This window comes from Microcebus murinus, chromosome 18 (genome assembly GCF_040939455.1).
Source record: "Microcebus murinus isolate Inina chromosome 18, M.murinus_Inina_mat1.0, whole genome shotgun sequence".
NCBI lineage: Eukaryota > Metazoa > Chordata > Mammalia > Primates > Cheirogaleidae > Microcebus > Microcebus murinus.
Genome location: NC_134121.1, coordinates 1,985,155 through 1,998,400, shown reverse-complemented (window position 1 = coordinate 1,998,400; position 13,246 = coordinate 1,985,155). Strand labels below are relative to the sequence as shown.

At 64.0% G+C, this 13,246-nt stretch overlaps 3 pseudogenes; all 3 read left to right on the top strand.

Moving 5' to 3' along the window:
* Positions 1-859: 859 nt before the first annotated feature.
* On the top strand, positions 860-978 carry LOC142862164 (uncharacterized; annotated as a pseudogene).
* Positions 979-7,974: 6,996 nt separating this feature from the next.
* On the top strand, positions 7,975-8,093 carry LOC142862163 (uncharacterized; annotated as a pseudogene).
* Positions 8,094-11,544: 3,451 nt separating this feature from the next.
* On the top strand, positions 11,545-11,663 carry LOC142862157 (uncharacterized; annotated as a pseudogene).
* Positions 11,664-13,246: the final 1,583 nt, after the last annotated feature.

Genomic DNA, 13,246 nt, shown 5'->3' with positions numbered 1-13,246 from the left:
GGAAAGGCTTCCTTACTGGGTTTGGAAATCTCCTGTGCCTTTCCTCGCCTATTCTGTCAGCTTTAAAATTCTCTTTCAGTTGCCACCCTCACAGATGGATTAGGAAACTCTTTTCGGTGCATTCATTAGTGAAATGACCTCAAGGAAGCTCGAATCCAATATCTAATCGCCGGCTTTTAGCGAGTCCACACCCGAGGGTGGTTGGGGTCCAATCCAGCCCCGGGCCAGGCCCAGGCCCCTTGGACTGGGCCACAGGAGGACACAGAGCAGGGTCCCGGCAACCACGGTAGCGGTGCCGGCAGTTCTCCAAGGGCTTGGGGGTTTTCCAGAGGTGGGAGATGGAGGGGACTGATTCCTTCAGCGCCCCCCAAACCACGCCGCCCCACCGCAGCCATGGGACACATCCCGAGACACGCCCCTACACTCGCTCCCCTCCCCCATGCGCTGTGCCCCAGCCCTGGCCCTGGGGAATAGGCGGCAGCCCGCCCACCCACAGGGCGGGGGGCGCAGCTGAAAGGGGTTGTGCGGGAGGGCGGCCCCTGGCTGGGGTCAAAGGGTGAGCGCGCCGCGCGCGCGTGCGCAGTCAGCAGCGGCGCGCTGGGGGTGGGGGCGGGTAGGTGAAGGAGGCGAGGTGAGGAGAGGAGGGGGGCTGGAAGGTTTCCACCTTGGCAGGTCCAGCCGTGCAGGCGCATCGTGTGTGTGTGTGTGTGTGTGTGTGTGTGTGTGTGTGTGTGTGTGTGTGTGGACAGCCCTCCACCCCACCCCGCCCCGCCCCGTCCCTCACCTCAGTCGGGTCAGCGCTATCGCGGGGAAGCGCGGTGAGGCTGGCTTCTTGAGCGGGGCAGGGGCGCCCTCCGCCGTCTACGGTCACACCACCCCGAACGCGCCCCGTCTCGTCTGATCTCCGAAGCTAAGCAGCCTCGGGCCTGGCTAGTACTTGGATGGGAGACCGCCTGGGCATCCCGGGTGCCGTAGGCTTTTTTTTTTTTTTTTTTGCCTGTTGCTCTGTCCCCTTGCTGGGAGCGCGGCGGGACGGCGGTCCGGCGGATCACCCCCACCCTCAGCGCCCGCCGCGGTGCCTGCCGCCCCAGCCCGCACCGTGGGGCCTCCTTCTTGTCCCAAGCCGCGACACCGCCGCCACGCGGCAGCATGCGTGGCATCTGGACTGTCAGGTCTCAGACCAAAGGTCTGGTCTGTGGGAACCGACACGCTGGAGTCTGAGAGGGGAGGGAGCTCCGGAAGGATTCCAGGATGTCATTTTGAGCGAGCATGTCACCAGAACTCGTCCCGTTGCTTTTGGGGTTCTATGGGCTACACGTAGGAATCTCTGGTGGTGGCACTGGAGGCTGGGGGCTCCGGACTCACACCCAGACCTGCTGGACAGGCCTCCTTTTACTTTTCTTTTCGGATTCATTTTCTTAGAAAGTGTCTCTTATCTCTATTATTGCATTTTCTTCTCTCTCTCTTTTCAAGCAGATGATGGGAGTACAAGTATTGAGGTGACATGTGTTGCCCGTGCCCCCCTCCCCCCTGTTTCCTTATTTATTTCTCATTTTCTCCCAGCGGATTGTGGGGGTACCAATGTTCAGGTCGGGTGCATTGCTCTTTCCCCGCCTCCCCCCTCGGGGCAGAGCTTCAAGTGCGCCCATCCCCCAGTTGGTGCGCACCCCCCCTCCCTAATGGATGTGTATGCCCACCCCCTCCCCACGCCCGCCCGCCCGACACCCACCCGATGACAGTGATTCCTCTGTGTCCACTTAGGTGTCCATCCGTTCGTACCAATTTGCCGGTGAGCGCGCGCACGTGGTGCTCGTGTGTCCATGCTTGGGATACCTGGCCTACTGGGACGGGTCCCAGCTCTGGCCAGGAGAAGAGGAGAGGCGCCCTCTCACCGCTGCTCCTCACAGCCGAACAGCACTCCGTGGTGTCCACGCGCCACATGTTATTAATGCACTCCTGGATGGATGGGCACTCGGGTCGCTTCCACATCTTTGCGATTGTGAATTGTGCCCTAACTGTCACCCTACCCCTTACCCAGCCCAACTCCTCTGCCCCTGCCTGACGCGCTCCTGCCCCGCCAGGCCCGTCACTGTCCTCGGCCCCTGCCCCTGCCTGACCGGCTCCTTCCCGCCCCGGCCCACGTCAGGTCACCGTCACCGTCACCGTCCTCTGCCCCTGCCTGACAGGCTCCTCCCCGCCCGGCCCACCACCTGGGCCACTGCCTGACTCGCTCCTCCCCGGCCAGGCCCGTCGCTGTCCTGGGCCCCTGCCTGACCGGCTCCTTCCCGCCCGGCCTGTCACCGTCCTCGGCCCCTGCCTGACGGCTCCTCCGTCGCCTGGGCCTTCCAGGGGCTTGGTGTGGACGCTGATTCCAGGAAGCCCTCCAGGAACCCGGCAGCAGGGCGGCCGCAGCAGTCTGGCACAGGCATCGCTAAGTCGCCTGCCTGCCGGGGTCGTGCCCCGCTGTGCCGCGGGGGCCCAGCCTGGTGTCTTCCCTGAGGCCCTGGGGCTGCCGCTCCCCGCAAGGGGAGAGCCGCGGAGGTGGGGACCGCCTCCTGATGGGGACGTCCACGCAGCTCTCCACGTCGGATTCCGGGGCTCTCTGTCCTGCCTGAAGGCCCAGCTGGCCTGCGGGTCCTTAGAGTGGCAGAAACATCCTCCAACTGATATTGGGAGTCCGGTGGTTGTCTGCACTTTTGTGCTGGGCACCCCAGGGAGGCCCAGGGGCTGGCTGGACAACGCGGTCTGCTCGGGGGCTTCGGAGGAGCAACCGATGCCCTGTGGATTTTGGTAGCAGCGTCCGAGGTGTCTCTGAGCCCTGCGCCATGTCGGGGAGGAGGTGGGAGGGGCCGCGACCTGCAGTCGTGTTCCCGGGGTGGCACGGCATGTGGCTTCTTCCACAGGCTGCCTGGCCTGGGCTCCCCACACCTGGGCCTTTGGAGGACTGGCCCTGTTCTTGCCAAGGCTTCCTGCAGGGACCCGGAGCTGGGAGGTTGCATCTCCCAGCCCTGGGTCGGGCAGAGCCCCAGCGGGCCATGCCCACAACCTCTCTCAGCACGGGTCCCCCCGAAGGCTCCTTTGGGACCAGGATTCTCCTGCGGGTGACTTCTTAAAGTCTGGCCCCTGGATGGAGGGGCACCAGGAGTAGAGGAGCCGGAAGCGGAAGGGGGTGCCCATGCGAGGGGACATTTTCAGGCCAAGTCCCAGCCTCAGCCTGATCCTCCTGGGAACCCCGGGGTGTACATCACACCCCCTGGTTGTCCCGCTCTGAGACAAGGAGCCGGGCTTCGCATTCCCACTGCAGCCAGTCGTGGGCTGAGGACACCTGGGGCGTTGGGAACTCCCTGGCTTCTCTTTGGATTACCATTTGGAGCTGCTTGGGAATGGTGCCGCCACACACACCCGAGTGCAGGTGTCTTCTGCACAGACTGCGGGCCTCGCTCTTCTGAATGCCACTGGCTCGCCACCCACCCACGGGTGAACCTGGTCAGGGTACTTTCTGTAAGGAGCAGACTCTGATCCGGGCGGGCTACCGGTGTCTCTGTTTGCTCGTTTCTTTCTTCCATTTCGGGAAAGGCTTCCTTACTGGGTTTGGAAATCTCCTGTGCCTTTCCTCGCCTATTCTGTCAGCTTTAAAATTCTCTTTCAGTTGCCACCCTCACAGATGGATTAGGAAACTCTTTTCGGTGCATTCATTAGTGAAATGACCTCAAGGAAGCTCGAATCCAATATCTAATCGCCGGCTTTTAGCGAGTCCACACCCGAGGGTGGTTGGGGTCCAATCCAGCCCCGGGCCAGGCCCAGGCCCCTTGGACTGGGCCACAGGAGGACACAGAGCAGGGTCCCGGCAACCACGGTAGCGGTGCCGGCAGTTCTCCAAGGGCTTGGGGGTTTTCCAGAGGTGGGAGATGGAGGGGACTGATTCCTTCAGCGCCCCCCAAACCACGCCGCCCCACCGCAGCCATGGGACACATCCCGAGACACGCCCCTACACTCGCTCCCCTCCCCCATGCGCTGTGCCCCAGCCCTGGCCCTGGGGAATAGGCGGCAGCCCGCCCACCCACAGGGCGGGGGGCGCAGCTGAAAGGGGTTGTGCGGGAGGGCGGCCCCTGGCTGGGGTCAAAGGGTGAGCGCGCCGCGCGCGCGTGCGCAGTCAGCAGCGGCGCGCTGGGGGTGGGGGCGGGTAGGTGAAGGAGGCGAGGTGAGGAGAGGAGGGGGGCTGGAAGGTTTCCACCTTGGCAGGTCCAGCCGTGCAGGCGCATCGTGTGTGTGTGTGTGTGTGTGTGTGTGTGGACAGCCCTCCACCCCACCCCGCCCCGCCCCGTCCCTCACCTCAGTCGGGTCAGCGCTATCGCGGGGAAGCGCGGTGAGGCTGGCTTCTTGAGCGGGGCAGGGGCGCCCTCCGCCGTCTACGGTCACACCACCCCGAACGCGCCCCGTCTCGTCTGATCTCCGAAGCTAAGCAGCCTCGGGCCTGGCTAGTACTTGGATGGGAGACCGCCTGGGCATCCCGGGTGCCTAGGCTTTTTTTTTTTTTTTTGCCTGTTGCTCTGTCCCCTTGCTGGGAGCGCGGCGGGACGGCGGTCCGGCGGATCACCCCCACCCTCAGCGCCTGCCGCGGTGCCTGCCGCCCCAGCCCGCACCGTGGGGCCTCCTTCTTGTCCCAAGCCGCGACACCGCCGCCACGCGGCAGCATGCGTGGCATCTGGACTGTCAGGTCTCAGACCAAAGGTCTGGTCTGTGGGAACCGACACGCTGGAGTCTGAGAGGGGAGGGAGCTCCGGAAGGATTCCAGGATGTCATTTTGAGCGAGCATGTCACCAGAACTCGTCCCGTTGCTTTTGGGGTTCTATGGGCTACACGTAGGAATCTCTGGTGGTGGCACTGGAGGCTGGGGGCTCCGGACTCACACCCAGACCTGCTGGACAGGCCTCCTTTTACTTTTCTTTTCGGATTCATTTTCTTAGAAAGTGTCTCTTATCTCTATTATTGCATTTTCTTCTCTCTCTCTTTTCAAGCAGATGATGGGAGTACAAGTATTGAGGTGACATGTGTTGCCCGTGCCCCCCTCCCCCCTGTTTCCTTATTTATTTCTCATTTTCTCCCAGCGGATTGTGGGGGTACCAATGTTCAGGTCGGGTGCATTGCTCTTTCCCCGCCTCCCCCCTCGGGGCAGAGCTTCAAGTGCGCCCATCCCCCAGTTGGTGCGCACCCCCCCTCCCTAATGGATGTGTATGCCCACCCCCTCCCCACGCCCGCCCGCCCGACACCCACCCGATGACAGTGATTCCTCTGTGTCCACTTAGGTGTCCATCCGTTCGTACCAATTTGCCGGTGAGCGCGCGCACGTGGTGCTCGTGTGTCCATGCTTGGGATACCTGGCCTACTGGGACGGGTCCCAGCTCTGGCCAGGAGAAGAGGAGAGGCGCCCTCTCACCGCTGCTCCTCACAGCCGAACAGCACTCCGTGGTGTCCACGTGCCACATGTTATTAATGCACTCCTGGATGGATGGGCACTCGGGTCGCTTCCACATCTTTGCGATTGTGAATTGTGCCCTAACTGTCACCCTACCCCTTACCCAGCCCAACTCCTCTGCCCCTGCCTGACGCGCTCCTGCCCCGCCAGGCCCGTCACTGTCCTCGGCCCCTGCCCCTGCCTGACCGGCTCCTTCCCGCCCCGGCCCACGTCAGGTCACCGTCACCGTCACCGTCCTCTGCCCCTGCCTGACAGGCTCCTCCCCGCCCGGCCCACCACCTGGGCCACTGCCTGACTCGCTCCTCCCCGGCCAGGCCCGTCGCTGTCCTGGGCCCCTGCCTGACCGGCTCCTTCCCGCCCGGCCTGTCACCGTCCTCGGCCCCTGCCTGACGGCTCCTCCGTCGCCTGGGCCTTCCAGGGGCTTGGTGTGGACGCTGATTCCAGGAAGCCCTCCAGGAACCCGGCAGCAGGGCGGCCGCAGCAGTCTGGCACAGGCATCGCTAAGTCGCCTGCCTGCCGGGGTCGTGCCCCGCTGTGCCGCGGGGGCCCAGCCTGGTGTCTTCCCTGAGGCCCTGGGGCTGCCGCTCCCCGCAAGGGGAGAGCCGCGGAGGTGGGGACCGCCTCCTGATGGGGACGTCCACGCAGCTCTCCACGTCGGATTCCGGGGCTCTCTGTCCTGCCTGAAGGCCCAGCTGGCCTGCGGGTCCTTAGAGTGGCAGAAACATCCTCCAACTGATATTGGGAGTCCGGTGGTTGTCTGCACTTTTGTGCTGGGCACCCCAGGGAGGCCCAGGGGCTGGCTGGACAACGCGGTCTGCTCGGGGGCTTCGGAGGAGCAACCGATGCCCTGTGGATTTTGGTAGCAGCGTCCGAGGTGTCTCTGAGCCCTGCGCCATGTCGGGGAGGAGGTGGGAGGGGCCGCGACCTGCAGTCGTGTTCCCGGGGTGGCACGGCATGTGGCTTCTTCCACAGGCTGCCTGGCCTGGGCTCCCCACACCTGGGCCTTTGGAGGACTGGCCCTGTTCTTGCCAAGGCTTCCTGCAGGGACCCGGAGCTGGGAGGTTGCATCTCCCAGCCCTGGGTCGGGCAGAGCCCCAGCGGGCCATGCCCACAACCTCTCTCAGCACGGGTCCCCCCGAAGGCTCCTTTGGGACCAGGATTCTCCTGCGGGTGACTTCTTAAAGTCTGGCCCCTGGATGGAGGGGCACCAGGAGTAGAGGAGCCGGAAGCGGAAGGGGGTGCCCATGCGAGGGGACATTTTCAGGCCAAGTCCCAGCCTCAGCCTGATCCTCCTGGGAACCCCGGGGTGTACATCACACCCCCTGGTTGTCCCGCTCTGAGACAAGGAGCCGGGCTTCGCATTCCCACTGCAGCCAGTCGTGGGCTGAGGACACCTGGGGCGTTGGGAACTCCCTGGCTTCTCTTTGGATTACCATTTGGAGCTGCTTGGGAATGGTGCCGCCACACACACCCGAGTGCAGGTGTCTTCTGCACAGACTGCGGGCCTCGCTCTTCTGAATGCCACTGGCTCGCCACCCACCCACGGGTGAACCTGGTCAGGGTACTTTCTGTAAGGAGCAGACTCTGATCCGGGCGGGCTACCGGTGTCTCTGTTTGCTCGTTTCTTTCTTCCATTTCGGGAAAGGCTTCCTTACTGGGTTTGGAAATCTCCTGTGCCTTTCCTCGCCTATTCTGTCAGCTTTAAAATTCTCTTTCAGTTGCCACCCTCACAGATGGATTAGGAAACTCTTTTCGGTGCATTCATTAGTGAAATGACCTCAAGGAAGCTCGAATCCAATATCTAATCGCCGGCTTTTAGCGAGTCCACACCCGAGGGTGGTTGGGGTCCAATCCAGCCCCGGGCCAGGCCCAGGCCCCTTGGACTGGGCCACAGGAGGACACAGAGCAGGGTCCCGGCAACCACGGTAGCGGTGCCGGCAGTTCTCCAAGGGCTTGGGGGTTTTCCAGAGGTGGGAGATGGAGGGGACTGATTCCTTCAGCGCCCCCCAAACCACGCCGCCCCACCGCAGCCATGGGACACATCCCGAGACACGCCCCTACACTCGCTCCCCTCCCCCATGCGCTGTGCCCCAGCCCTGGCCCTGGGGAATAGGCGGCAGCCCGCCCACCCACAGGGCGGGGGGCGCAGCTGAAAGGGGTTGTGCGGGAGGGCGGCCCCTGGCTGGGGTCAAAGGGTGAGCGCGCCGCGCGCGCGTGCGCAGTCAGCAGCGGCGCGCTGGGGGTGGGGGCGGGTAGGTGAAGGAGGCGAGGTGAGGAGAGGAGGGGGGCTGGAAGGTTTCCACCTTGGCAGGTCCAGCCGTGCAGGCGCATCGTGTGTGTGTGTGTGTGTGTGTGTGTGTGTGTGTGTGTGTGTGTGTGTGTGGACAGCCCTCCACCCCACCCCGCCCCGCCCCGTCCCTCACCTCAGTCGGGTCAGCGCTATCGCGGGGAAGCGCGGTGAGGCTGGCTTCTTGAGCGGGGCAGGGGCGCCCTCCGCCGTCTACGGTCACACCACCCCGAACGCGCCCCGTCTCGTCTGATCTCCGAAGCTAAGCAGCCTCGGGCCTGGCTAGTACTTGGATGGGAGACCGCCTGGGCATCCCGGGTGCCGTAGGCTTTTTTTTTTTTTTTTTTGCCTGTTGCTCTGTCCCCTTGCTGGGAGCGCGGCGGGACGGCGGTCCGGCGGATCACCCCCACCCTCAGCGCCCGCCGCGGTGCCTGCCGCCCCAGCCCGCACCGTGGGGCCTCCTTCTTGTCCCAAGCCGCGACACCGCCGCCACGCGGCAGCATGCGTGGCATCTGGACTGTCAGGTCTCAGACCAAAGGTCTGGTCTGTGGGAACCGACACGCTGGAGTCTGAGAGGGGAGGGAGCTCCGGAAGGATTCCAGGATGTCATTTTGAGCGAGCATGTCACCAGAACTCGTCCCGTTGCTTTTGGGGTTCTATGGGCTACACGTAGGAATCTCTGGTGGTGGCACTGGAGGCTGGGGGCTCCGGACTCACACCCAGACCTGCTGGACAGGCCTCCTTTTACTTTTCTTTTCGGATTCATTTTCTTAGAAAGTGTCTCTTATCTCTATTATTGCATTTTCTTCTCTCTCTCTTTTCAAGCAGATGATGGGAGTACAAGTATTGAGGTGACATGTGTTGCCCGTGCCCCCCTCCCCCCTGTTTCCTTATTTATTTCTCATTTTCTCCCAGCGGATTGTGGGGGTACCAATGTTCAGGTCGGGTGCATTGCTCTTTCCCCGCCTCCCCCCTCGGGGCAGAGCTTCAAGTGCGCCCATCCCCCAGTTGGTGCGCACCCCCCCTCCCTAATGGATGTGTATGCCCACCCCCTCCCCACGCCCGCCCGCCCGACACCCACCCGATGACAGTGATTCCTCTGTGTCCACTTAGGTGTCCATCCGTTCGTACCAATTTGCCGGTGAGCGCGCGCACGTGGTGCTCGTGTGTCCATGCTTGGGATACCTGGCCTACTGGGACGGGTCCCAGCTCTGGCCAGGAGAAGAGGAGAGGCGCCCTCTCACCGCTGCTCCTCACAGCCGAACAGCACTCCGTGGTGTCCACGCGCCACATGTTATTAATGCACTCCTGGATGGATGGGCACTCGGGTCGCTTCCACATCTTTGCGATTGTGAATTGTGCCCTAACTGTCACCCTACCCCTTACCCAGCCCAACTCCTCTGCCCCTGCCTGACGCGCTCCTGCCCCGCCAGGCCCGTCACTGTCCTCGGCCCCTGCCCCTGCCTGACCGGCTCCTTCCCGCCCCGGCCCACGTCAGGTCACCGTCACCGTCACCGTCCTCTGCCCCTGCCTGACAGGCTCCTCCCCGCCCGGCCCACCACCTGGGCCACTGCCTGACTCGCTCCTCCCCGGCCAGGCCCGTCGCTGTCCTGGGCCCCTGCCTGACCGGCTCCTTCCCGCCCGGCCTGTCACCGTCCTCGGCCCCTGCCTGACGGCTCCTCCGTCGCCTGGGCCTTCCAGGGGCTTGGTGTGGACGCTGATTCCAGGAAGCCCTCCAGGAACCCGGCAGCAGGGCGGCCGCAGCAGTCTGGCACAGGCATCGCTAAGTCGCCTGCCTGCCGGGGTCGTGCCCCGCTGTGCCGCGGGGGCCCAGCCTGGTGTCTTCCCTGAGGCCCTGGGGCTGCCGCTCCCCGCAAGGGGAGAGCCGCGGAGGTGGGGACCGCCTCCTGATGGGGACGTCCACGCAGCTCTCCACGTCGGATTCCGGGGCTCTCTGTCCTGCCTGAAGGCCCAGCTGGCCTGCGGGTCCTTAGAGTGGCAGAAACATCCTCCAACTGATATTGCGAGTCCGGTGGTTGTCTGCACTTTTGTGCTGGGCACCCCAGGGAGGCCCAGGGGCTGGCTGGACAACGCGGTCTGCTCGGGGGCTTCGGAGGAGCAACCGATGCCCTGTGGATTTTGGTAGCAGCGTCCGAGGTGTCTCTGAGCCCTGCGCCATGTCGGGGAGGAGGTGGGAGGGGCCGCGACCTGCAGTCGTGTTCCCGGGGTGGCACGGCATGTGGCTTCTTCCACAGGCTGCCTGGCCTGGGCTCCCCACACCTGGGCCTTTGGAGGACTGGCCCTGTTCTTGCCAAGGCTTCCTGCAGGGACCCGGAGCTGGGAGGTTGCATCTCCCAGCCCTGGGTCGGGCAGAGCCCCAGCGGGCCATGCCCACAACCTCTCTCAGCACGGGTCCCCCCGAAGGCTCCTTTGGGACCAGGATTCTCCTGCGGGTGACTTCTTAAACTCTGGCCCCTGGATGGAGGGGCACCAGGAGTAGAGGAGCCGGAAGCGGAAGGGGGTGCCCATGCGAGGGGACATTTTCAGGCCAAGTCCCAGCCTCAGCCTGATCCTCCTGGGAACCCCGGGGTGTACATCACACCCCCTGGTTGTCCCGCTCTGAGACAAGGAGCCGGGCTTCGCATTCCCACTGCAGCCAGTCGTGGGCTGAGGACACCTGGGGCGTTGGGAACTCCCTGGCTTCTCTTTGGATTACCATTTGGAGCTGCTTGGGAATGGTGCCGCCACACACACCCGAGTGCAGGTGTCTTCTGCACAGACTGCGGGCCTCGCTCTTCTGAATGCCACTGGCTCGCCACCCACCCACGGGTGAACCTGGTCAGGGTACTTTCTGTAAGGAGCAGACTCTGATCCGGGCGGGCTACCGGTGTCTCTGTTTGCTCGTTTCTTTCTTCCATTTCGGGAAAGGCTTCCTTACTGGGTTTGGAAATCTCCTGTGCCTTTCCTCGCCTATTCTGTCAGCTTTAAAATTCTCTTTCAGTTGCCACCCTCACAGATGGATTAGGAAACTCTTTTCGGTGCATTCATTAGTGAAATGACCTCAAGGAAGCTCGAATCCAATATCTAATCGCCGGCTTTTAGCGAGTCCACACCCGAGGGTGGTTGGGGTCCAATCCAGCCCCGGGCCAGGCCCAGGCCCCTTGGACTGGGCCACAGGAGGACACAGAGCAGGGTCCCGGCAACCACGGTAGCGGTGCCGGCAGTTCTCCAAGGGCTTGGGGGTTTTCCAGAGGTGGGAGATGGAGGGGACTGATTCCTTCAGCGCCCCCCAAACCACGCCGCCCCACCGCAGCCATGGGACACATCCCGAGACACGCCCCTACACTCGCTCCCCTCCCCCATGCGCTGTGCCCCAGCCCTGGCCCTGGGGAATAGGCGGCAGCCCGCCCACCCACAGGGCGGGGGGCGCAGCTGAAAGGGGTTGTGCGGGAGGGCGGCCCCTGGCTGGGGTCAAAGGGTGAGCGTGCCGCGCGCGCGTGCGCAGTCAGCAGCGGCGCGCTGGGGGTGGGGGCGGGTAGGTGAAGGAGGCGAGGTGAGGAGAGGAGGGGGGCTGGAAGGTTTCCACCTTGGCAGGTCCAGCCGTGCAGGCGCATCGTGTGTGTGTGTGTGTGTGTGTGTGTGTGTGTGTGTGTGTGTGTGTGTGTGGACAGCCCTCCACCCCACCCCGCCCCGCCCCGTCCCTCACCTCAGTCGGGTCAGCGCTATCGCGGGGAAGCGCGGTGAGGCTGGCTTCTTGAGCGGGGCAGGGGCGCCCTCCGCCGTCTACGGTCACACCACCCCGAACGCGCCCCGTCTCGTCTGATCTCCGAAGCTAAGCAGCGTCGGGCCTGGCTAGTACTTGGATGGGAGACCGCCTGGGCATCCCGGGTGCCGTAGGCTTTTTTTTTTTTTTTTTGCCTGTTGCTCTGTCCCCTTGCTGGGAGCGCGGCGGGACGGCGGTCCGGCGGATCACCCCCACCCTCAGCGCCCGCCGCGGTGCCTGCCGCCCCAGCCCGCACCGTGGGGCCTCCTTCTTGTCCCAAGCCGCGACACCGCCGCCACGCGGCAGCATGCGTGGCATCTGGACTGTCAGGTCTCAGACCAAAGGTCTGGTCTGTGGGAACCGACAAGCTGGAGGAAAACTCGAGAGTCTGAGAGGGGAGGGAGCTCCGGAAGGATTCCAGGATGTCATTTTGAGCGAGCATGTCACCAGAACTCGTCCCGTTGCTTTTGGGGTTCTATGGGCTACAGGTAGGAATCTCTGGTGGTGGCACTGGAGGCTGGGGGCTCCGGAGTCACACCCAGACCTGCTGGACAGGCCTCCTTTTACCTTTCTTTTCGGATTCATTTTCTTAGAAAGTGTCTCTTATCTCTATTATTGCATTTTCTTCTCTCTCTCTTTTCAAGCAGATGATGGGAGTACAAGTATTGAGGTGACATGTGTTGCCCGTGCCCCCCTCCCCCCTGTTTCCTTATTTATTTCTCATTTTCTCCCAGCGGATTGTGGGGGTACCAATGTTCAGGTCGGGTGCATTGCTCTTTCCCCACCTCCCCCCTCGGGGCAGAGCTTCAAGTGCGCCCATCCCCCAGTTGGTGCGCACCCCCCCTCCCTAATGGATGTGTATGCCCACCCCCTCCCCACGCCCGCCCGCCCGACACCCACCCGATGACAGTGATTCCTCTGTGTCCACTTAGGTGTCCATCCGTTCGTACCAATTTGCCGGTGAGCGCGCGCACGTGGTGCTCGTGTGTCCATGCTTGGGATACCTGGCCTACTGGGACGGGTCCCAGCTCTGGCCAGGAGAAGAGGAGAGGCGCCCTCTCACCGCTGCTCCTCACAGCCGAACAGCACTCCGTGGTGTCCACGCGCCACATGTTATTAATGCACTCCTGGATGGATGGGCACTCGGGTCGCTTCCACATCTTTGCGATTGTGAATTGTGCCCTAACTGTCACCCTACCCCTTACCCAGCCCAACTCCTCTGCCCCTGCCTGACGCGCTCCTGCCCCGCCAGGCCCGTCACTGTCCTCGGCCCCTGCCCCTGCCTGACCGGCTCCTTCCCGCCCCGGCCCACGTCAGGTCACCGTCACCGTCACCGTCCTCTGCCCCTGCCTGACAGGCTCCTCCCCGCCCGGCCCACCACCTGGGCCACTGCCTGACTCGCTCCTCCCCGGCCAGGCCCGTCGCTGTCCTGGGCCCCTGCCTGACCGGCTCCTTCCCGCCCGGCCTGTCACCGTCCTCGGCCCCTGCCTGACGGCTCCTCCGTCGCCTGGGCCTTCCAGGGGCTTGGTGTGGACGCTGATTCCAGGAAGCCCTCCAGGAACCCGGCAGCAGGGCGGCCGCAGCAGTCTGGCACAGGCATCGCTAAGTCGCCTGCCTGCCGGGGTCGTGCCCCGCTGTGCCGCGGGGGCCCAGCCTGGTGTCTTCCCTGAGGCCCTGGGGCTGCCGCTCCCCGCAAGGGGAGAGCCGCGGATGTGGGGAC